General features: G+C 46.8%; 1 long non-coding RNA gene across 1 annotated transcript in view; it reads right to left on the bottom strand.

The window, feature by feature from the left end:
- Positions 1-9,364: 9,364 nt before the first annotated feature.
- LOC126951500 (uncharacterized) overlaps positions 9,365-25,065 on the bottom strand; it is a 55,449-nt gene continuing 39,748 nt past the window's right edge. Inside the window, exon 3 of the long non-coding RNA XR_007724493.1 lies at positions 9,365-9,551. This is a non-coding gene — a long non-coding RNA (uncharacterized LOC126951500). The remainder of the gene's footprint in view (positions 9,552-25,065) is intronic.

The raw sequence follows: 25,065 nt of genomic DNA on the forward strand, positions 1-25,065 counted from the left end.
TGCCTCCCGAGTAACTGGGATTACAGACACCGACCACCATGCCCGGCTAATTTTTTGTGTGTTTTTAGTAGAGATGAGGTTTCACCATGTTGGCCAGGCTGGTCTTGAACTCCCGACCTCAGGTGATCCAACTGCCTCGGCCTCCCAAAGTGCTGGGATTACAGGTATGAGCCACCGTGCCCAGCCTACACATTCTTTTGAGTAAATAAAGGCTGATATGATGTTTGTTTTGCTGGCCCAGTTCTTTTTTCTTGTGAAGATTCTTTGGAGAGGAAAAAACTCTTCCCCAGCAGAGATGGGTGCATGGTCTGGTAGACTGAATTCTTGTTTTTCTATCATGCATCCTTGCTGTGTAGTCTTACGGAGGCAGAATCTATTTTCCTGCTGTGCTGGTTTGGGGCATTGGCTTTGGCCAAAAGGATGTCCAGCATAAATGACACAAGCAGAGATAGGCTGTATGCTTGCATGGTTTTCATCTCTCTTAGTCATCTTGTAGCCAGAACGGGAAAGGAGCACAGGGCAGAGGCACAGAGAGAATTGTGCCAGGCACACGAGGAGAGTGCTTACAAGCTGAGGGAAGAATAGAGTCCACTTTGCCTCAATTTGAGAAGATACACGGTGATTGCCGCCACAGCGTGGGGCAGGCAGGAGGTCACCTCCGTCGGCTGTCGTAATTGGCACCATCTGAGGAAGAGCATTTAGATTTCCTTCAAATTGCTGAGTGGCAACAGCATTTACGCTAATGACTCCATGCTTTAAATCTCTAGGGAAAGCATGTGAAATTTTCCTTTACAGAGTTGTAAATGAGGCTGTGTTTTGGGGGGGACTGTGGTGAGGTGTGCAGATAAATGGGAACCCTATTAGGAATGTTGAAAGGAGGCAAGTCGTGGGTTAAAGAGGACTTCTGCAGTCGTTAGCAACTAACAGAGACTTTTAGCTTTTTCTCTCCAAATCTAGACGCTCATTGGCAATTTTCATGTCTATTATGTTCTGAATGAGAAGGGGCATCTGTAGTTCTCAGGGGCTTGAATGTCGCTGAGATGAGAGGAACATAGAGCGGTATCATCACTAACACAAGGCAGTCCATGGTGAGACCTAGAGATGAGTACCAAAAATGAGGGAGGCTTGAAAATAGGATGATTAGGCCGGGTGCAATGGTTCACCCCTGTAATCCCAGCACTTTGGGAGGCTGAGGCAGGTGGATCACTTGAAGTCAGGAGTTAGGACCAACTTGGCCAACATGGGGAAACCCTGTCTCTATTAAAATCCAAAAAAAAAAAAAAAAAAAAAAAAAAAACAAAATCCACATGTGGTGGTGCACACCTGTAATTCCAGCTACTCAGGAGGCTGAGGCAGGAGACTCACTTGAGCCTGGGAGGCAGAGTTTGCAATAAGTTGAGATTACACCACTGCACTCTAGTCTGGGCAACTGAGTGAGATTCTATTAAAAAAAAGAAAGAAGGAAGGAAAGAAAGAAGGAAAAAGAAAGAGAGAGAGAAAGAGAGAAAGAGAGAAAGAGAGAAAGAGAGAAAGAGAGAAAGAAAGAAAGAAAGAAAGAAAGAAAGAAAGAAAGAAAGAAAGAAAGAAAGAAAGAAAGAAAAGAAAAGAGAGAGAGAGAGAGAGGGAGGGAGGGAGGGAAAGAAAGAGAGAAAGAGAGAGAGAAAGAAAGAGAAAGAAAGAAAGGAGAAAGAAAATAGGATGCTTGGAGGGAGGGGGTCCTCAAAGCATGGCTCTCAGACTGGCAGCTACAGCATCACCCAGGAGCTTGTTAGAAATACAAGTTCTTGGTCCCTACCCAAGCCTACTGAATCAGAAACCCTGAGGGTGGGACCCAGCAACCGTGACCTTGAGAGGTGCCCCAGCCATCTCAGGGTCCTTGACCAACCACCTAAACTAGGGAGAGAAATCAGGATTAGGCCTCCATGGGTCAGGCATTCCATTCCAACCAGAGCTCAGTAGCAATATTAGTCAGTAGTAGTATCTGTGTTGAATAAGTTTACTGAAAGCTGATCACAGCGAATGAACAGGAATGGGAGTCTAAGAATGTGAGAATATAAGGAAACCAGCCTCCTCTCGAAGGCAAGTGAAGCTAAAATAATATAGAATCTAGGCACACGTGGTTCACGTCCGTAATCCCAAGGCTTTGGAAGGCTGAGACAAGAGGATTGCTTGAGCCCTGGAGTTTGAGACCAGCCTGGGCAACATGGCGAGATCTCGTCCCCACAAAAAACTTAAAGATAACAGACGTGCTATCATGTGCTTGCAGTCCCAGCTACTTGGGAGGCTGAGGCAGGAGGATTGCTTGAGCCCAGGCATTCAAGGCTGCAGTGAGCTATGATTGCACCACTGCACTCCAGCCTGGGCAACAGAGTGAGATCCCATCTCTCCAGATGACATCATGGGAATGCCTAAAGCCAGGTCTATTCCTGGACTTTGCAATTGCAGGAACCAATACATTTCCTTTTCATCAAAGTCATTCTGAATTGTGTTTTTCTGTCCCTTGAAATTTAAAAACTTCTAACAGATACTGATGGTTTAGGGTCTAAAGGTCAAAGGTGCTGCTGACTTCATTACAGTACACACACAAAAAAAATGGAAGTACTGGCGTCAAGATGTGAGGCTGTTCTTGGCTGGAGAGGACCAGCCTGGAAACTCTGGTCGCTTCCAGGCCCTCAAATGGTAAATGCTTGAGATTATGAATAAATATGCTAATTACTCTGATCTGATCACTATAAATTATATGTATGGCAACATCATTATGTATTCCATAAATATGTACAATTATTACACGGTAATTTGATGTTTTTAAAAACAGATATTAAACAAAACTAGAGATTTTGGGGGGTTTTTTGGGTTTTCTTTGTTTTTTGGGGGGTTTTGTTTTGTTTTGTTTTTTGAGACAGAGTTTCACTCTGGTTGCCCAGGCTGGAGTCCAATGGTGCGATCTTGGCTCACTGCAACCTCCACCTCCTGGGTTCAAGCGATTCTCCTGCCTCAGCCTCCCAAGTAGCTGGGATTACAAGTGTGTGCCACCATGCCTGGCTAATTTTGTATTTTTAGTAGAGACGGGGCTTCACCATATTGGTCAGGCTGGTCTCGAACTCCTGACCTCAAGTGATCCACCTGCCTCAGCCTCCCAAAGTCCTGGGATTACAGGTGTAAGCCACCATGCCCAGCCAAGTTTTTTAAATAAAAACATTGTATAATAATTGAGAGAGAGTCCTCAAGCCCTGCAACCCCTGCTTGGCCTACCAGTGTCTCCAAGCACACCACACAGGAAGATGTAGCCCCTGTCCTTTGGCGTGGAGTCCATGAGCTAAAACAATCTGCATCACCTGGAAGCTGGCTAGAAATGCAGGTTCCCAGGTCCCACCCAAGACTTTCTGAGTCAGATTCTGCATTTTAATAGGATCCCCATGTGATTCCATTGATATGCACATCGAAGCTCCAGAAACATAGTTTCAACCCATTCACTGGGCAAAATTATGGTGGATGAAATCCCAGTTGTTTTAGCAATCAAATTGGATTTCTACTCATTCCATCTGATATAAAGCTACACCTCCAATGATCAAGATAATCAAACTACTAAGTCACCCTATGACTAGGTATGAGTCCCTTCTCACACTGTTGTAAAGAACTTCCTGAGACTGGGTAATTTATAAAGGAAGGAGGCCCAACTGACTCACAGTTCCACATGGCTGGGGAGGCCTCAGGAAACTTACAATCATGACAGAAGGGTAAGGGGAGGCAAGGCACGTCTTACATGGCAGCAGAGTGAGAGAGTGAAGAGGGAAATGATGAACACTTTTAAACCATCAGATCTCATGGAACTCACTCAATATCATGAGAACTCACTCAATCATGAGAATAGCATGGGGGAATCACCCCTATGATCCAATCACCTCCCACCAGGTCCCTCCCTCAACCCCTGGGGATTACGATTGGGGGATGAGATTTGAGTGGGGACACAGAGCCAAACCACATCAGACTAAAATTTGATTTAGTATAATGTACTATAATTAATATATAGATTACACACACACGTGCACATGCATGCACACACCACACACACACACACACCCATTTAGACAAGGTCTCACTCTGTTGCCTAAGCTGGAGTGCAGTGATCCAATCATAGCTCACTGCAACCTCAATCTCCTGGGCTCAAGCAGTCCTCCCACCTCAGCCTCCTGAGTAGCTGGGACTACAAGCACATGCCACTATGGCTAATTATTTTATCTTTTTTTTTTTTTTTTTTTTAGATATGGGGTATTGATATATTGCCTAGGCTGGTCTCGAACTCCTGGACTCAAGCGATCCTCCCAACTCAGCTTTCCAGAGTGCTGGGATTATAGGAATGAGCCACCACACCCTACCAGGTTACATTTATATTGTATAGACTTTACTTTGAAGTACACTAGGCATTAGACAGTATTTTTTATGAATGTGTGTTTATCGAATTGTGTGAATGTAATACTACAGAATATTAAGACAAAATACATGCTTTGACTAATGGTATTACATTAACCGTGACCATCAGCATTATGAACAAAAGTTGTTGAGTAGTGACTCAACTCTTAACTTCATACATTTCCAATTGACTGAGTGTCCAGAATAGCTCACTGGATACTTGGCTGGTACCAAAAATCATTCCTTAGAAATGAAGACAGCTGAAAGGGCATCAGAAATCTCCCAACAGTTCCTCTGCTACAGAAAGTAAATTCTATCTTGTTTCCTGAATGTCAAAGTGATTTTTTTTTCTGGCTTCCTCTGTGATTAAAAAAAAAAAAAGGACTACTTGGAAGGCTTTTGAAAGTTTGTTTTCATTTCTGGTCATTGTTCATGACACAACTTCAGGGTAACAGGCACCGAAGGGATAAGAATAGCGTGGGTGCTACTATGCAGTGAGATCAGTCACAGTAAAGACTGGGAAAGAATAAAGAAAAATGACCAGAGCTTGTTTTTTAAAAATGCAGAGCTGAATCTATTCAGATGCAAGCAAAGGAGGAAGAGCTCCTGAAGAAATGCACTGAGCATAACACAACATTTACATTCTGGATAGGGGACCCTGCTGGTTGTGCTAATCGAGGATTGATCAACAGCGTTGTGGTTGCAGCAGAATGAGCTCATAGGTGTGTGTGGGGGGGTGGGGGTTAAAACAAGCCCCGTTGTTCATTGGCATGGGAAATGTCTTCAGTTTGGTCCAGAGGGGATCTGGGGTCAGTTCAAGTGCATGCTCCTCTGTCAGCAGCAGCTGGCTGGGGCCAGGTGTGATGGAACACAAGGGGCAGTTGTGATGTGTCTTAGATAGGTGTTGCTGTGGTGGAAATTTGTATATGCAACTCTAATTCACTTAGTCAGCAAAAATGGATCCTTTGATATTGATCACTTCATTCTGATCTTTGCTCCCACGTCATGAAATTGGAGAGGCTTTTCTTGTCCCAAAATCGCATCCCCTCTCCACCCCTGACTCTAGTTCACATCTCTGCATAACTCCTGTCCCTGCCTGTCATCCTGTGAAAGGGACTGCAGTTATTAGAACCCTGCATCTTTGCTGCTGCCTCATCCACTTCTAGTGGAAGCTTCACCAGGAAAGGTCTTTGTTTGCGTCCCCTATGCACCCGCCTGAGTTTTCAGCACCTAGGACAGTGCCTGACACCCAGTAAGTACTCAGTAAATGTTTCCAAGTAAAAAGCTATGCATCAGGCTGGGCGCGATGGCTCACGCCTGTAATCCCAGCACTTTGGGAGGCAGAGGTGAGAGGATCACCTGAGGTGAGGAGTTCAAAACCAGCCTGGCCAACATGGTGAAACCCCGTCTCCACTAAAAAATACGAAAATTAGCCAGCCATGGTAGCTCACGCCAGTAATCCCAGCTACTTGGGAGGCTGAGACAGGAGAATCACTTGAACCTGGGTGGTAGAGGCTGCAGTGAGTGGAGATTGTGCCACTGCACTCCTGCCTGGGTGATGAAAGTGAAACTCTGTCAAAAAAAAAAATGCATCAAAATGAGGGAATAGGGAGAGATTTCTGGATTTGGGGTTTGTTTTATGGTTTTTAAGAGTTAGAGTCTCACTCTGTCACCCAGGCTGCAGTGCAATGGCACAATCATAGCTCCCTGCAGCCTTGAACTCTTGGGCTCACACCATCCTCCTACCTCAGCCTCCAGAGTAGCTGGAATTACAGGTGCACACCATCGTGCCTGGCTAGTTTTTGTTGTTCTTGTTTGTTTGTTTGTTTCAGTTTATGTTGAGACAGGGTCTTGCTATGTTACCCAGGCTGGTCTTGAACTTCTGGGCTCAAGCAATCCTTCCATCTCAGCCTCCCAAAGCGCTGGGATTACAGACAAGAGCCACTATGCCCCACCGAGATTTGTTAAAGAACACAAAATTACAGCCAGATAGGAGAAGTAAGTTCTAGTATTTACAGCACTGTAGGATGGCTACAGTTAACAATAATAGATTATGTGGTTTCAAATCGCTAGAAGGAGTATACAGAATGCTCCCAACACAAAGAAATCCTAAATGTTCGAGATCATGAATATGCTAATTACTCTGATCTGAACACTATAAATTATAGGTATTGCAACATCATTATGTACCCCATAAATATGTACAATTATTATATGTTAATTTAATTGTTTTAAAGCAATGCATCAAGTATTAGACAAAACTAGAGTTGGTTGTTTTCTGGGAGTTTTGTTTTTGTTTTTGAGACAGATCTGGGTCTGCTGCCCAGGCTGGAGTGCAGTGGTGTGGCAGAGTGAGATCTGTCTCAGCTCGCTGCAACCTCCCCATCCTGGGTTCAAGCGATTCTCCTGCCTCGGCCTCCTGAGTAGCTGGGATTACAGGCATGTGCCACCACGCCCGGCTAATTTTTGTATTTTTAGTAGATGGAGTTTCACCATGTTGGCCAGGCTGATCTTGAACTCCTGGCCTCAGGTGATCCACCCACCTCATCCTCCCAAAGTGCTGGAACTACAGGCATGAGCCACCATGCCAGGCCAAAACTAGAGTTTTTAAATAAAAACATTGTATAATAAAACATAAGTCAGGCCCAGGTGGGGTGGCTCACATCTGTAATCCCAGCACTTTGGGAAGCCCAGGTGAGTGGGTCACCTGAGGTCGGGAGTTCGAGACCAGCCTGACCAACATGGAGAAACCCCATCTCTACTAAAAATACAAAAGTTACCCGGGCATGGTAGTGCATGCCTGTAATCCCAGCTACTCGGGAGGCTGAGGCAGGAGAATCACTTGAACCCAGGAGGTGGAGGTTACAGTGAGCCAAGATCATGCCATTGCACGCCAGCCTGAGCAACAAGAGCGAAATTCCATCTCAAAAAAAAAAAAAAAATCATAAGTGAAATGCTGTATACTTCAGTTAAAGTATGTCTCAAATCCTACGTTAAAAAGCACAGGAGCCAGGTGCAGTGGCTTACACCTGTGGTCACAGCACTTTGGGAGACTAAGACAAGATAATTGCTTGAGTCCAGGAGTTCAGGACAAGCCTGGACAACACAGCAAGACCCTGTCTCAACAAAAATAATAATAATAATAAGATAAAATAATTAGCCATGATGGCATGTGCCTGTAGTCTCAGCTACTCAGGAGGCTGAGGTGGGAGGATCACTTGAGCCCAGGAGGTTGAGGCTGCAGTGAGCTATGATCACACCACAAGACTCCAACCTGGGTGACAGAGCAAGATCCTATCTCGATTTTTTTTTAAGTATAGGGAGATGGGAACGCTCACATCCCACTTTGGAAGACAATTTATCAGCATTTGTAAAAAAAAAAGCAAATTCTCCTACCCTTCCATCCAAGAGTTCTCCCTCTCTGACTCTACACCAGCCCCCGTACATAGGAGGCCAGAGCACACATGTTCACAGCAGCCTCATTTGTGAAAACTTGAAAACGAGTTACAGTCTCTCTCGACTGCTTGCTTCCCTTGGGCCTCATCAGAGCACACAGCAGGCGCTCAGCGAATGCAGCCCTCATTGTCCTGCAGGACGCCTGCCTCTCCTCTCACAGCCAGTGCTGGGCCATCTGCATGAGTGACCCAGTCTGCTCCACCAGGGACAACTGTCTCTTTCCACACTTCCCACCCCTAACAGGCTGTCTTGGATCTGCCATGGTCTAGCAGCCTGAGCTCCACCTGCTAAGTGGCCATAGCCTCTACAGGTTCTGCTCGGCGGAGACTGGATGGCCGGCACAGACATCACTGGGTTTCAGCTCAGCCAGACTCAGGCACTTAGGGGAACCTTTGTGAACAAAAGGCCCCCAAAGAGCTGGTCACTTGGGCTTTGCTTCAGGAAGCAGAAAGGGAGACACAATTTGTCCCACAGGGAGAGCTGCCACTTTGTCATGGAAGGCTGAGTTACCTCTGGGGCTCAGCCAACGGCCGTCTTCAATGCCCCACATCCATCAGACAGGGAAGGCTTTGTGGGCGCTTCTGACTTGTCAGACCTGGAATTCAGTCCTGAGCTCCTTGACCAATCACCTAAACTAGGTGTATCAAGCAGAGAAATTGGAATCGGACCTCCATGGGTCAGGCATTCCATTTCAACCGGAGCTCACAGCTCAATAGCAATACTAGTCAGTAGAATTTGTGTTGAATGAGTTCACTGGAAGCTGATCCCAGTGAATGAAAAGATAAGCACGAACAGGCAGCACTGAGAAATTTCACGACAACAGGGATGAAGAGGAAGTCCCAAAAGATTCCAAAACAGAGAGGGAGAGAGACAGAGGCGGGGGAAAGGGAGAGAGAGAGAGAAGAGGAGAGAGAAGAGAGACAGAGAGAAGACAGAGAGGGAGACAGAGAGGAGGGGAGAGGAGGAAGAGGGAGGAGAGAGAGAGAAGACAGAGAAGAAAGAGAGAGGAGAGACAAAGAGGAGGAAAGAGAGGGAGAAGAGAGAGAGGGAGAGGGAGAAGAGAGAGAGGGAGAGGGAGAAGAGAGAGAAAGGAGGGGCCGGGCGTGGTGGTTCATGTTTGGGAGGCCGAGGCGGGTGGATCACCTGAGGTCAGGAGTTTGAGACCAGCTTGACCAATATGATGAACTCCATCTCTACTAAAAATACAAAAATTAGATCTGAGTGTGGTGGCATGCACCTGTAATCCCAGCTACTCGGGAGGCTGAGACAGGAGAATCACTTGAACCCAGGAGATGGAGGTTGCAGTGAGCTGAGATCACATCATTGCACTCCATCCTGGGCAACAAGAGTGAAACTCCATCAAATAAAATAAAATGAAATAAAATAAAAATGAAATGAAATGAAATAAAAATAAAATAAAATAGAGAGAAAGGAAAGAGAGAGAACGAAAACAACTTGCCCACAAAGGAATGAATATTGAATTGGGTCCTACCTCCTCACCGGCAGCAGCTGCTTTTCAAAAGCACTCTCTCTCTAGTAGCTGTGTTGAAACCCCAGCCCAGCACCCCAGAGGGTACGTCCTGGTGGAGGCTGCCTCCCTTCAGAGGCCAGAGGCTCCCACTGGCAAAATTGTCAAGCTTGTTCTGCCTCCAATATCCAAAGAGTGTCACCAAATGCCAGGCCACCTATACAGAACAAAGAGGAAGATTCTAGTTCCTGAATCATACCCTGAGTAATAGGAAGTTTATTTTAACTCAGAGAGGCTAGAAATTGTTAGAGTTCATGCTAAGCCCTGAGCCATCAGTGGTGGCAAATAGCAGCAAGCTTGTCCCACTGCGTGCAGCTCTGGTCGGATCAGCGTGAGCCACTGCGTCACTAAAGAGGCCAGGGCATGACGAGCATTCCACACCCACATCCACTCTTAGGACGCATCCAGGTGGAGAAGCAGCAGGAACTGTGCATTGAGTTGGCCCAAAGGCCACACCCACTAGGCCACCCTAACTTTAAAGAATTCTATTGTGGCCAGGCACGGTGGCTCACGCCTGTAATCCCAGCACTTTGGGAGGCCGAAGCGGGTGGATCACAAGGTCAGGAGTTCAAGACCAGACTGGCCAGCATAGTGAAACCCTGTCTCCACTAAAAATACAAAAGATTAGCCGGGCATAGTGGCGCATGCCTGCAGTCCCAGCTACTCGGGAGGCTGAGGCAGGAGAATTGCTTGAACCCGGGAGGCAGAGCTCGCGGTGAGCTGAGATCTCGCCACTGCACTCCAGCCTGGGCAACAGAGCGAGACTCCATCTCAAAAACAAACAAAACAAAAACCAACTCTATTGCAATGTTTACTCAAACACCATCATTTCAATTCTGGCTCTCTCTTTTCTTTTTACTCTCTGTATATATTATGGATACATTTCTCTCTCTCTCTTTTCTCTTTCCTCTCTCTTTATTTCTCTCTCTCTCTCTCCCTTTTTTTTGTTTGTTTCCTTTTTTTTTTTTTTAAACAGGGTCTTGCTCTGTCGCCCAGGCTAGAATGCAGTGGTGCAATCTTGGTTCACTGCAACCTCTGCCTCCCAGGCGTAAGCAATCCTCCTGCCTTAGCTTTCGTAGCAGCTGGGACCGTAGGCACACACCACCATGCCTGGCTAATTTTTGGTTTTGTTTTTTGTTTGTTTCTTGTAGAGATAAGGTCTCCCTATATTGCCCAGGCTGGTCTTGAACTCCTGGGCTCAAGCCATCCTCCCACCTCGGCTTCCCAAAGTGCTGGGATTACAGGCGTGAGCCATGGCACCCGGCCTCTCTTTCTTTCTCTCTCTCTTTTTTCTCTCTTTCTCTTTTTTCTCTTTCTCTATTTCTCTTTCTCTTAATAATTTAATCTTTTAAAAGTTATCTCACATGGCAAAAGTTTGGCTTTACAAAGCAAACAAAAAAAAAAACTTCCCCATGAAAAGCATCCTGATTCACTACCAGTTTTTCATTTTTTCCTGTTTTTCAGTGCATTTGACATATTCGTCACTGTCATAGTAGCACGCGTATAATTTTATGTCCTGTTTTTCATGTAGCCTCCTATTAGCACTTCCCATCTTGCCCCTCAGCCTTCGTAGCTGTCATTTTTGATGTCTACATAATATTCTTTGATTGAGTACACCATGATTCATTTTCTTCTCTCCTGCTTTTGGCCACTTTGGTTGTTTCCAATCTGTGCCATTATAAGTAACACTGCAATTAACGGCTTTTATCTCCTCAGATACATTTGCATCTGTTTTATGAATTAAAAGCAGCTGAACTGACTTCTGTGTCATTCCTGTTTGAACAAAAATGGAATGTCCTGGTTTCGTAACAGGCGACAATCTAAATTTAGACTCACTGACAGAGCTGTGCGACAAGGGGAACTGCAGAGTAGAGGTCGTAAAGCATTTCAGAAAACGTCTATTTAGTTCGTTTGTCCCACTTTGGGGAGAAGAGGAAGTCTTGTGTTGCTCAAGTTCAAAGTGAGATGCAAGATTGGTAACTTTACCCTTGGCAGGATTTTTTTTTTTAATGAATAAATTAAAAAATTAAAAAAAAAAAAACAGTATCGTGACTGGGCACAGTGGCTCATGCCTGTAATCCCAGCACTTTAGAAGGCCAAGGTAGGTGGATCACCTGAGGTCAGGAGTTCAAGACCAGCCTGGCCAACATGGAGAAACCCCGTCTCTACTAAAAATACAAAATTAGCCGGGGCATGGTGGCGCACACCTGTAGTCCCACCTACTCGGGAGGCTGAGGCCGGAGAATCGCTTGAACCCGGGAGGCGAAGGCTGCAGTGAGCTGAGATCGCGCCACTGCACTCCAGCCTGGGGGACAGAGTGAGACTCTGTCACACAGCAACAAACAAACAAAAACAGTATCACTTCCAGTTCTGTTCCTTTCTTCTGACCTTACTATGCATGACCAAAGTGAAGGCCAACTATGAATGCGTGATGTCCAAGTTCTCTGAAATACTGGATTAACACTGAGAAGGTTTCTGGTTTTCGTATTTTTTGTCTCCACAGGTAAAGCAATGCCTGGTGAGGGGAGAGCATGTATGTTTGTGTGGAGGGTGATGAATAAAGAAAAGTGACCCATGAAGACCCTCAGAAATTTAAAATGATGGTTCCAACATGGAGCGCAACAGAGCAGGTGAGGAGTAGATCAATGCACCTGAAAATTAATTATGGCCCCAATAATCAAGCCACTCCCAAAGGTATCTCATGTGAATTTCCTGTGTGGAGGATTGACAGAACAGAGGAGAGACAGAAAATTAATAGTGAAATAAAACTACCCGAAGATAAATGAAGACACAAGTATTTGTACTAGATGAGTTCACTGGAAGCTGATCGCAGTGAGTGAAACAGAGAAGCGCTTACAGGCAGCGCTGGGAGATTTCACAACAACGGGGATGAAGAGTAAGTTCCAAAATATTTCAAAGCGGGCTGGGCGCAGTGGCCCACACCTATAATCCCAGCACTTCAGGAGACCGAGGCAGGTGGATCACCTCAGGTCAGGAGTTCAAGACTAGCCTGGCTAACATGGTGAAACTCCGTCTCTATTGAAAATACAAAAGATTAGCCAGGCGTGGTGGCACACGCCTGTAATCCCAGCTACTCAGGAGGCTGAGGCAGGAGAATTACTTGAACCTGGGAGGCAAAGGTTGCAGTGAGCTGAGATCACGCCATTGCACTCCAGCCTGGGAAACAAGAGTGAAACTCGGTCTCAAAAAAAAAAAAAAAAATTCCAAAGCAGAGGGAGAGAGAGGGGAGCAGGGAAAAGAGAGGAAATAGGAGAGAGAGGGGAGAGGGAGGAGAGAGGGAATAGGAGAGAGAGGGGAGCAGGGAAAAGAGAGGGAATAGGAGAGAGAGGGGAAAGGGAGGAGAGAGAGAAGAGAGGGAGGAGAGAGGGAGAAGAAAGGAGAAGGAGAGGAGAAAGGGAGAAGGAGAGAGAGAGAGAGAGAGAAGGAGGGAGAAGAGAGAGAAAGGAAAGAGAGAGAAAAAGAAAACAACCTCCCAGCCGGGCACGATGACTCACGCCTGTAATCCCAGCACTTAGGGAGGCTGAGGTGGGCAGATCACTTGAGGTCAGGAGTTGTTGACGAACCTGGCAAACATGGTGAAACCCCGCCTCTACTAAAAATGCAAAAATTAGCTGGGCGTGGTGGTGGACACCTGTAGTCCCAGCTACTCGGGAGGCTGAGGCAGGAGAATCCCTTGAACCCAGGAGGTGGAGGTTCCAGTGAGCCGAGATCACACCACTGCACTCCAGCCTGGGCAACAGAGTGAGACTCTGCCGAAAAGAAAGAAAGAGGGGAGGGGAGGGGAGGGGAGGGGAGGGGAGGGGAGGGGAGGGGAGGGGAGGGGAGGGGAGGGGAGGGGAGGGGAGGGGAGGGGAGGGGAGGGGAGGGGAGGGGAGGGGAGGGGAGAGAAGAGGAAAACTTCCCTACAAAGAAGCAAAAATTAAATTGGGTTCTGCCTCCTCACTGGGAACAATGGATGCCGGAAGACAACAGAGCAGTAACCTCAGACGTTTTGGAGACAAAAGTTATTTTGAATTTAACATTTTAGGTCAGACACGGTGGCTCATGACTGTAATCCCAGCACCTCGGGAGGCCAAGGTGGGTGGATCACTTGAGGTCAGGGGTTCAAGACCAGCCTGGCCAACATGGTGTAAACCCCATCTCTACTGAAAATACAAAAATTAGCTGGGCGTGGTGGCTGGCACCTGTAATCCCAGCTCCTCGGGAGGCTGAGGCAGGAGAATTGCTGGAACCCAGGAGACAGAGGTTGCAGTGAGCCGAGATCGCACCACTGCACTCCAGCCTAGGCGACAGAGCAAGACTCTATCAAAAAAAAAAAAAACACTTAGTATTTTATACACAGTCAAAAGCTACTCTTTAAGTACGACTTAAGTATGACATCAAAATAAAGACACTTTCAGATATACCAAGACTCAAAGACTTCAACATTCATAAACCTTTTCAAACAAATTAGTTAAGGATTTACTCCAATAAAACAAAACAAAAAAATTAATGAACTTAAGAAAATAAAGGCCAGGTGCCGTGGCTGATGCCTGTAATCCCAGTAGTTTGAAAAGCCAAGGTAGGGGGATGAGTTGAGCCCAGGAGTTCAAGACCAGCCCGGGCAACATAGAGAAATCCCATCTCTACCAAAAATAAAAATAAAAATGAGCCATTTTTATTTTTATGGCGTGCACCTGTGGTCTCAGCTACTCAGGAGGCTGAGGCAGGAAGATCATTTGAGCCTGGGAGGTGGAGGTTGCAGTGAGCTGTGATTGTGCCACTGCACTCCAGCCTGGGTGACAGAGTGAAACCCTGTCTCAAAGAAAAGAAAAGAAAATAGACAACATAAGATGCAAGTAACCAGTGAGTGGAAAATAAACAATAAAATCAAACCAGACCCAGTCATCTCACGACTTTCACAGGTAGAAAGGTGAAACGGAGGAGAGAAGAAATCGTCTGCCTAAATAATTCTTAATGCAGAATAATTTTAAACGTGCTATTGAAAACTGCAAGCTAAAGACATTTCAAAAGATTTCAACTTGGGATGGAGACAGTTTAGTGTGAAGGCGGCAGGAAGGCTGGTTGAAAAGGAGAGAAGTTGAAGTATACCAAAAGCCCTGTCTTATTGAGGAGAAAATTAAAAGACTGATTAATTCTAGACATTGTTTAAAAACAAAAAAAAAAAAACTTTAAGGGTAGTTACTAGAAAAAAAAAAGAAACAGATGTATAACTTCTTAATCTGTTAAAGGGTAGTTACTACAAAAATAGAAACAGATGGCCGGTGCGGTGGCTCATGCCTGTAATCGCAGCACATTGGGAGGCCGAGGCCGGTGGAGCATGAAGTCAGGAGATCGAGACCATCTTGGCTAACAGGGTGAAACCCCGTCTCTACTAAAAATACAAAAAAAAAAAAAAAAATTAGCTGGGCATGGTGGCATGCGCCTGTAGTCCCAGCTACTCAGGAGGCTGAGGCAGAAGAATGGCGTGAACCCGGGAGGTGGAGCTTTCAGTGAGCCAAGATCCTGCCACTGCACACTCCGGCCTGGGCGACAGAGCAAGACTGTCTCAAAAAAAAAAAAAAAAAAAAAAAAAAAAAAAAAAAAAAAAGGCCGGGTTCAGTGGCTCAAGCCTATAATCCCAGCACTTTGGGAGGCTGAGGCGAGTGGATCACCCGAGGTCAGGAGTTCAAGACCAGCCTGGCCAACGTGGTAAAACCCCATCTCAACTAAAAATACCAAAAAATTAGCTGGATGTGGTGGCTGGCGCCTGTAATCCCAGCTACTTGGGAGGCTGAGGCAGGAGAATTGCTTGAATCCAGAAGGCGGAGGTTGCAGTGAGCCAAGATCACGCCACCGCACTCCAGCCTGGGTGACAGAGAGAGACTCTGTCTCAAAAAAGAAAAGAAAGAATATATGTAACAGTTAGTGTCATACCAGTTGAGAGTTACAGACAACCTGATTCCCTGTGGCTTACAGAAAGAAGTGACTTTACTTTCTCATGTTACAGAAAAGTTCAGACACGCCTGGCAGCAGACAAGGCTTGGAGCAAGGGTTTAAACAGTGTTCACAGGACTGAGTCTGTCCTTGTGTGGAGCCTGCCTTCCTCCACATTGGTCTCATCCTCGGGCCCTACATAGAGGCAGGTGACTTCCATCAGCTCCACTTCTGTCTTCCCAGTTTCAGTCCAGTGGAAAAGCAATGGCCACCCTTCTACTAACAGACCCACCAAATGCTCACTGCCCCTCATCAGCCTGCTGAGCTTCTGTGTGCAGGGAACACAGGCTATGATTAACCAAGCCCTGAGCCACCTGCCCATCCTGGAGTCAGGAAGGAAGTCGGAGTTGAGAATAGCTTAAGAAGGAGCCTAGCGGCCAGGCATGGTGGCTCACGCCTGTAATCCCAGCACTTTGGGAGGCCGAGGCAGGCAGATCACCCGAGGTCAGAAGTTTGAGACCAGCCTGGACATCGTGGCAAAACTCCATCTTTACTAAAAATACAAAAATTAGCCGGGCGTGGTGGCATGTGCCTGTAATCCCAGCTACTCGGGAGGCTGAGCCCGGGAGACGGAGGTTACAATGAGCCGAGATCGCGCCACTGTACTCCAGCCTGGGCAACAGACCAAGACTAGGAGTTCGAGACCAGCCTGGCCAACGTGGTGAAACCCCGTCTCTACTAATAAATAAATAAATAAATAAGAATGAACCTGGCTTTAATTACATTTTAAAATAACTTAGAGAGTGTAACTGGATTGTCATCCCCCATGTTGTATTTATTTCAATTGCATGCCTGTATCAAAATATCTCATGTACCCCAAAAATATATACACCTACTATATACCCACAAAAATTAAGTATATATATTTTATATATATATGTAATATATATACTTAAAGTTGTGTGTGTGTGTGTGTGTATATATATATATATAAAAGAATGAGCCTGACCAAGCACAGTGGCTCATACCTGTAATGCCAGCACTTTGGGAGGCCAAGACAGGAGGATCACTTGAGCCCAGGAGTTCAAGACAAGCCTGAGTAACATGGCAAAACCTTCTCTTCACAAAAAATACAAAAATTAGCTGGCATGCTGACACACACCTGTAGTCCCAGCTACTTGGGACTAAGCAACATTGCCTAGACATCGTCAGATCCCTCTCTGATCCCCTCTCCACCAGAGGTTCCCCCTGCTCTCCTGCCTCTGGGAAGTCGCTCCATCCCATAGCCTCTGAAGTTTGCATGCCATGAGGGACTTCTCCCTCCAGCAAATCTGCCAAGGCTCGGAACAAAGAAAACTTGTGCATTCTACTGCCATCTTGTGGTCATCTCTTTTTCTTTGCTCAGCACCCAAACCCCTCAAACCCTACAATTATCTCCTGCATTTACTGAGGAACAGGAGGACCAGTAACATGGGTGACACTCCTCAGGCCACATAGCTAGTCAGGGTGGTGCTAGGACTAGAACTTTACTCTGTTGACTCAGTGGCATTTTACTTGCACCCACAGGTTTTCGCTGGACTTCCTGGTTTCACTAGACCAGGGGTCAGCAAACAACAGCCCATGGGCTGAATCCGGCCCACTGCTCGTTTTGTCAAGTTTTATTGGCACACAGCCACACTCACTGGTTTATGTGTTGTCTGCGTCAGCTTTCTTGCTACAGCAGCACTGTTGAATGGTTGCAACGGAGACCACAGAGCCAGCAAAACCTGAAATATTTGCACTCTAGCCCTTTACAGAAAAGGTTTGCAGACCCCTGCCCCAGCAGTGGCCCCGGCTAGTCCTGAAGAGAGATTCCAGTTTGTAGAATCTCAGTTTGACATGATGAGATGAAGTGAGATATAGCTAGCACCAACCACTTTGAAATTGCTGAAAGAGTTGAAAATCTTCACTCTCCATTTTTAACTCTGGGTTGGCTCTGGGTTACAGAGGCATGGGTTTTTAGTGCTGCAACAAATGCTTCCTTAAATCCACTACCTGATGCCCCCTGGTGAGGAGATCAGAAAGGCAAGCCTAGTTGCTGTTATTAGAAAAGAAACAGGCCAGGCGTTGTTGCTCTCGCCTGTAATCCCAGCACTTTGAGGGGCCGAGGTGGGTGGATTGCCTGAGGTCAGGAGTTCGAGACCAGCCTGGCCGATATGGTGAAACCCCGTCTCTACTAAAAATAAAAATAAAAAATTAGCCAGGCATGGTGGTGAGGGCCTGTAATCCCAGCTATTCGGGAGGCTGAAGCAGGAGAATCGCTTGCATCCAGGAGGCAGAGGCTGCGGTGAGCCAAGATCATGCCACTGCACTCCAGCCTGAAAGACAGAGTGAGACTCTGTCTCAAAAAAAAAGAAAAAAGAACGAAAGAAAAGAATAGCCAGCCGCAGTGTGTGTTGTTCCCATCTTTGTATCCACATATTCTCATCATTCAGCTCCCACTTATAAGTAAGAATATGCAGTATTTGGTTTTCTGTTCCTGGGTTAGTTTGCTAAGGATAACGGCCTCCAACTCCATCCATGTCCCTGCAAAGGACATGATCTCATTCTTCTTTATAGCTGCATAGTATTCTATGTTGTGTATACGTACCACATTTTCTTTATCCAGTCTATGATTAATGGGCATTTAGGTTGATTCTATATCCTGGCTATTGTGAAAAGTGCTGCAATGAACATATGCGTGACATCACCTAGACATCGTCAGACCCACTCTCTGATCACCTTTCCACCAGGAGTTCCTTTGCCCTCTCCTTTCTGGGAAGTGGCCCTCTCCCATAGCCTCTGAAAGTTGCACACTGTGAAGGACTTCTGTGTGTCTTTATGGTATAATGATTTATATTTCTTTGGGTATATACACGAGTTTACCTGTGGATGTGGTTTGGCTGTGTCCCCACCCAAATCTCATCTTGAATTGTAGCTCCCATAATTCCCACGTGTTGTGGGAGGGACCCAGTGGGAGATAATCGAATCATGGGGGTGGTTTCCCCCATTCTGTTCTTATGGTAGTAAATACGTCTCACAACATATGATGATTTTATAAGAGTTTCCCCTTTTGCTTGACTCTCATTTTCTCTCGTCTGCCACCATGTAAGACACGCTTTTCACCTTCCACCAAGACTGTGAAGCCTCCCAAGTCACGTGGAACTGTAAGCCCATTAAATCTCTTTTTCTTTATAAATTACTCATTCTTATATGCACATGTGTGTTTACTGCAGCACTATTTACATAGCAAAGACTTGGAACCAACCCAAATGCCCATCAATGATAGACTACATAAAGAAAATGTGGCACATATACACCATGGAATACTATGCAGCCATAAAAAAGAATGAGCTCATATCCTTTGCAGGGACATGGATGAAGCTGGAAACCATCATTCTCAGCAAACTAATGCAGGAACAGAAAACCAAACACCGCTTGTTCTCATTCATAAGTGGGAGTTCAACAAGGAGAACACATGGACACAGGGAGGGGAACATCACACACTGGGACCTTTTGGGAGGTGGGGGCAAGGGGAGGGAGAACATTAGGACAAATAACTAATGCATGCAGGACTTAAAACCTAGATGATGGGCTGATAGGTGCAGCAAACCACCATGACATATGTATACTGATGTAACAAACCTGCACGCTCTGCACATGTGTCCCAGAACTTAAAGTAAAATAAATAAATAAATAAATAAATAAATAAATAAATAAATATCCAGTCTCAGGTATGTCTTTTTTTTTTTTTTTTTTTTTTTTTTTTTAAGATGGCGTCTTGCTCTGTCACCAGGCTGGAATGCAGTGGCATGATCTTGGCTCACTGCAACCTCCACTTCCCGGGTTCAAGCGATTCTCCTGCCTCAGCCTCCTGAGCAGCTGGGACTACAGGTGTGTGCCACCACGCCCAGCTAATTTTTATATTTTTAGTAGAGACAGGGTTTCAACATGTTAGCCAGGATGGTCTCGATCTCTTGACCTCATGATCCACCTGCCTGGGCCTCCCAAAGTGCTGGGATTACAGGCGTGAGCCACCGCGCCCGGCCCCGTCTTGGGTGTGTCTTTATCAGCAGCATGAAAATGGACAAATACACCTACATAACAAACCTATACATGTACCCCTGCACTGAAAATAAAAGTTATTTTAAAAAAAGAAAATAAAGGCCTTAGTCCTTAAGCAATGACTAAATTGTGGGGGAAAACTCAGGTGGAATTCTGCAACAACGCTGGAGTATCACCGTTCAATTTTAGACACAAAAAGCCAGGGAGGCAAAGACACCCACCATGAGCCAAGCTTTGCTGGGTTTGGGGAGGGAAGGGCACAATTGCTGTAATCTTGACACCGAACAGTGCTGGAGGGGGGATTCAGAACAGCTTGGTAAGGGGCTTAGAAGATATTGACATGTACCCCAAATTGTATTTAATGGCATTTTGCTAAGTAATCTGGTTTCTGGTTTTAGATTCGGATTTTAGTCATAAAGAGCTTATGCTGGGACACTGGACTGGACAGAAGAGCCACTTTCCTGCTTCACAGGGGCACAGTTTCTTTCTAGAATTCTCTTATGCAGAGCGGCTGTCCAAGATAAAATTGAAGCAGACGAGCCAGGCACAATGGCTCACGCCTGGAATCCCAGCATTTTGGGAGGCTGAGGCAAGAGGATCGCCTGAACTTTGAATCCAGGAGTTCGAGACCAGCTTGGGCAACACAGTGAGATGCCTGTTTTCATCTCTCTCATTTCTCTTCTCTTCTTTCTCTTTCTTTCTTCCCTCCCTCCCTCCCTCTTTCCTTCCTTCCTTCGTTCTTTTTTTCCTTCTTTCTTTCTTTCTCTCTTTCTCTCTCTCTCTCTTTTTTTTTTTTGAGATAGAATCTCATTCTGCCCCAGGCTGGAGTGCAGTGGTGCAATCTCAGCTCACTGCAGCCTCCACCTCCCAGGTTCAAGTGATTCTCCTGCCTCAGCCTCCCAAGCTGGGATTATAGGTGCCCACCACCACACCCAGCTAATTTTTTGTATTTTTAGTAGACCTGGGGTTTCACCATGTTGGCCAGGCTGGTCTTGAACTCCTGACTTCAGGTGATCCACCCACCTCGGCCTCCCAAAGTGCTGAGATTACAGGTGTGAGCCACTGCACCCGGCCTCCCTGTCTCTATTTCTTTAAAAAAAAAAAAATTAATAATAAATAAATAAATAAATAAATAGGGACAGACTTCTCTCTCCATTGCTTAAGAATCTCCATATATAGCTGGAAAGTAGCAAATTGTAGGAAAGCAAGAGGAAAAGTCCTAGGGGAAGGAAGCCCAGCAATTCCTAAGATGTGTGATGTGTCCTGACATCCAGCTGGTTGACTTATGTGCCTGAGGAGCCTGAGGACATGGCTATCTGGATCTCTGGTAATGAGTGCCGGTCCCTGGAACACCTCTCAGAGCCCAGCTGTCTGGTGAGGCCAGCTGTGGGCGCCTAATCCACAGCCCAGCTGAGCCCTCCATGTGCACCACCTTGGACATTCAGCCCCATGCAGCCTGGAGATGCTGTAGCCCCAGCACTCTGGGCTGATGACCGCATGATGGGCCCCTGCACAAGAACAGCCCCACCAAACCCTTTCCAATTTCCTTACCCATGAAATCATAAGCAAAATAAAAGGGTTGGGCTGGGGGCGGCGGCTCACGCCTGTAATCCCAGCACTTTGGGAGGCCGAGGCAGGTGGATCATGAGGTCAGGAGATCAAGACTATCCTGGCCAACAAGGTGAAGCCCTGTCTCTACTAAAAATACAAAAAAATTAGACAGAGATGGTGGCACGCGCCTATAGTCCCAGCTACACGGGAGGCTGAGGCAGGAGAATGGTGTGAACCCGGGAGGCAGAGGTTGCAGTGAGCCAAGATCGTGCCACTGCCCTCCAGCCTGTGTGACAGAGCAAGACTCCATAAAAAAAAAAAAAAAAAAAAAAAAAAAAAAAAAAAAAAAAGGCTGTTGTGAGCTGCTAAGTTTGGAGTTGATTTGTTGGGTAGCATTAGGCTCTGAAACAACTACCATAAGAAATATGCATTTGCCTCCGCCAAGGGAACTGCTGGGGAAGGACCCCCAGTAGGGAGTCTCTGGAGAGTCGCAGAAAGTGGAGAGAGAGGGAGAAACAAAGAGGACAGGGAAGGAGAGAGACAAAGAGAGAGAAGAGGGAAAGACAGGAGAGAGGGGAGAGATGTTACCAAAACACCAGGAGTTTGGTCTAGGTCCTGGTGCTCACTGCACAGAAAGCCAATCACTGAGACAATGAGTGTTGCCAATGAAGAAGGCTGTACTTGGGTGCAGCAGCGGAGATGGGAGCTCAGCCTCAAATCCAGCTTCCTGACCCACTAAAGACCTTTCTTTAGCATGGAAGAAATGTAACTATGTGTAAGAAAACAGGAACTCAGATAAAACAAAGGCAAGTTTCAAGCTTTAAGAAATTGACCAGATGGTTCAATTTCTATGTTTATCCAAAAAACAAGCAACTGTCTCTGGGACTACTGGGTTGGTTTCAGAGAGAGAAGGAGAAGGAGAGAGAGGAGAGGGAGAGAAGACAGGGAGAGAGAAGGGGAAGGGAGAGAGAGAAAAGGGGGAGACAGGAGGGGAGAGAGAGAAAGGAGAGAGAGGAGAGAGAAAGACAGCAGGGAGAGAAAGAGAAACAGTGGGGAACAATAGGAAACAGAGGGGAAAGAGAAAGAGGAGGGGGAGAGAGAAAGGGGAGGAAGAGAGAGAAGGGGGAAAGAGGAGAGGAAGAGAGAAGGAAGACAGTGGAGACGGGGAGAGGAGGGAGAGAGAGGGAGAGGAGGAGGAGAGAGAAGAGGGAGAGAGAAGGAAGAGAGAGGAGAGAGAGGGGAGGAAGAAAGAGGAGGGAGAGAGAAGGGGAGAGATGAGGGAGAAAGAAGAGGGAGAGAGAAGGAAGAGAGAGGAGACAGGGGAGGAAGAAAGAGGAGGGAGAGAAAGAGAGATAGGGAGAAAAGGGGGAGGGGAGGAAGAGAGGAGAGAGGAGAAAGAGAAAGGAGGGAGAGAGAAAGGGAGAGAGGAGGGAGAGAGAAAGAGGAGGGAGAAAGGAGGAGGGAGAGAGAAAGGGGGAGAGAGGAGGGGCAGAGAGGAGGAGGAAGAGAGAGAAAGAGGAAGAAAGATTAGGCATAGACAGGAGAGAGGGGAAGGGAGAGAAGAGAAAGGGGAGGGGAGAGAGAAAAAGAGAAGGAGAGAGGAGGGAGAGAGAGGAGGTGGGGAGAGAAAAAAAGCGCCGAGAGAGAAGAGAGAGGGACATCTGCACATCTGATCTCCAGGTTCAGAAAGGACGGAGTCGGCTGACCACATCCACAATGCTGTGCTGCCCTTTCCCTCCTCTCTCTAAGCTGTAGAGGGCAGGGAGGAAGCATAACCGAGAATAGAAGACACCAGCCAGGTCTCCCCTTGCCCTCCACAGGCTTCCAGCCCAAAGCAACCCCAAAGTAGTAGAGGGATTTAACGCTGAATCCAGCACGGAGCTTTAATTAACATCTCAAATTAGAAAAGCTGTTCAGTGTTGCTCACCTGGCTTGAGACTGCTTTGCTTCTGAAACTGACCTGGGACTGTCCCTTGCATAAGAGTGAACCAAAAAACCACGGACAATCCAGTCTCCATTCGGGGAATGGATGCAAGTTACCAGTGGAAGTGCAACCCGCCATGCCCCAGGGGCCCCGCCCCAACCACCCCGTGGGCTCCAGCGCAGTGGGAGCTTCCTGGACGGCGCTGCCCCCTGCTTCCGCCCCCTGCTTGGCGGGGCCCGGTTCCATTGACCTACCGCCCAAGGGCTGAGGTGTGCAGGAGCGTGGCGCATGGGACTGGCGGGCAGCTCCTCAAGGTTTGTAAACGCACCAATCAGTGCTCTGTGTCTAGCTAATTTAGTGGGGACTTGGAGAACTTTTCTGTCTAGCACTCTGTGTGTAGCTAAAGGATTGTAAACGCACCAATCAGCACTCTGTGTCTAGCTAAAGGATTGTAAATACACCAATCAGCACTCTGTCAAAACGGATCAATCAGCTCTTTGTAAAATGGACCAATCAGCAGGATGTGGGTAGGGCCAGATAAGGGAATAAAAGCAGGCCACCAGCGCCAGCCAGCAGGCAACCTGGTGGAGTTTCATTTCATGCCCTGGAAGCTTAATGGAAGCTTTGTTCTTTTGCTTTTTGCAATAAATGTTGGGGCTGCTCAGTTTTTAGGTCCAGGCCACCTCTATGAGCTGTAACGCTCACTGGGAAGGTCTGCAGCTTCACTCATGAAGCCAGTGAGATCATGAACCCACGGGGAGGAATGAACAACTCCAGAGGCACCGCCTTTGAGAGCTGTAACACTCACCAACAAGGTCTGCAGCTTCACTCCTGAAGTCAGCAAGACCACAAACCTACCAGAAAGAAGAAACTCCAGACACACCATCTTTAAGAACTGCAGCACTCACCTGGAGGGTCAGCGGCTTCATTCTTGAAGTCAGCGAGACCAAGAACCCACCAATTCCGGACACAGAAGTAGGAGGAAAAAAAGCCAAGTTTGATTGTGTCTGGAATTCTGTATCTTCAACACAGTGAAGCCAGCCCTGTGAAATTTAGGATGTTTTAATCTCACGTGCCGGTTTCTAGAAGCCTCATCCTCCTGGATCCTCTCATTTGATTACACTTCACGTTCATCTGGGCTTTTTTCTCTTAAAAACACATTTTTACAGACTTATCTCTAGAATTGCAGCTTTTCTAATCTGAGTTTTTGTTTTGTTTTGAGAGCAAGAGAGAGTTTTCACTCTTGTTACCCAGGCTGGAGTGCAGTGGCACAATCTCAGCTCACAGCAGCCTCCTCTGCCTCTCGGGTTCTAGTGATTCATCTGCCTAAGCCACCCGAATAGCTGGGATTGCAGGCACGTGCCACCACGCCCAGCTAATTTTTTTTGTATTTTTAGTAGAGATAGGGTTTCACCACGTTGGCCAGGCTGGTCTCAAACTCCTGACCTCAGGCAATCTACCCGCCTCAGCCTCCCAAAGTGCTGGGATTACAGGCGTGAGCCACCGCACCTGGCCTAAGTCATTTTTTGGGTGTTTGTTCAGAGACAGGGTCTCTCTCACGCAGGCTGGACTGCAGTGGTGTGATCGTTGCTCACTGCAGCACTCCTGGGCTCAAGTAATTCTTCAGGAATTCCTGGGCTCAAGTAATCATCTTGCCTCAGCCTCTCCAGTAGCTGGGACTACAGGAATATGCCACCATGCTGGACTTTTTTTTTTTCTTAAAAAAAAGACAGGACGTCACTCTGTTGCCCATGCTGGAGTGCAGTGGTGTGATCATGGCTCACTGCAGCCTCAGACTTCTGGCCTCAAGCAATCCTCCCGCCTCAGCCTCCCAAAGTGCTGGGAATACAGGCGTGAGCCACTGCACCCCAACATCCCGGAGTCTTTCTCTAAGTTGTTGCCTACTCATGCACTCTCCGCCCCCCACCATTCCCAACAGTTTGGAAGCATTTAATTCACCAGAAGGTGGCGATAGTGACCACATCCGTGGGGTGATGGTTTTACAGGTACCAGGAAGAACACTCAATTTCACACCCACACGTGTGCATGCTCACACCAAAATCAGACACTCCCTAAAGCTGTTCAGTGTTGCTCAAAAACACCCTCAAGAGATTGCTGGTGGGTTTGATTACTGCCCTACTCACACGGGGTTCTCATTCCCATCAGGCTCACAGTG

Source organism: Macaca thibetana, chromosome 3 (genome assembly GCF_024542745.1).
Source record: "Macaca thibetana thibetana isolate TM-01 chromosome 3, ASM2454274v1, whole genome shotgun sequence".
Lineage (NCBI taxonomy): Eukaryota > Metazoa > Chordata > Mammalia > Primates > Cercopithecidae > Macaca > Macaca thibetana.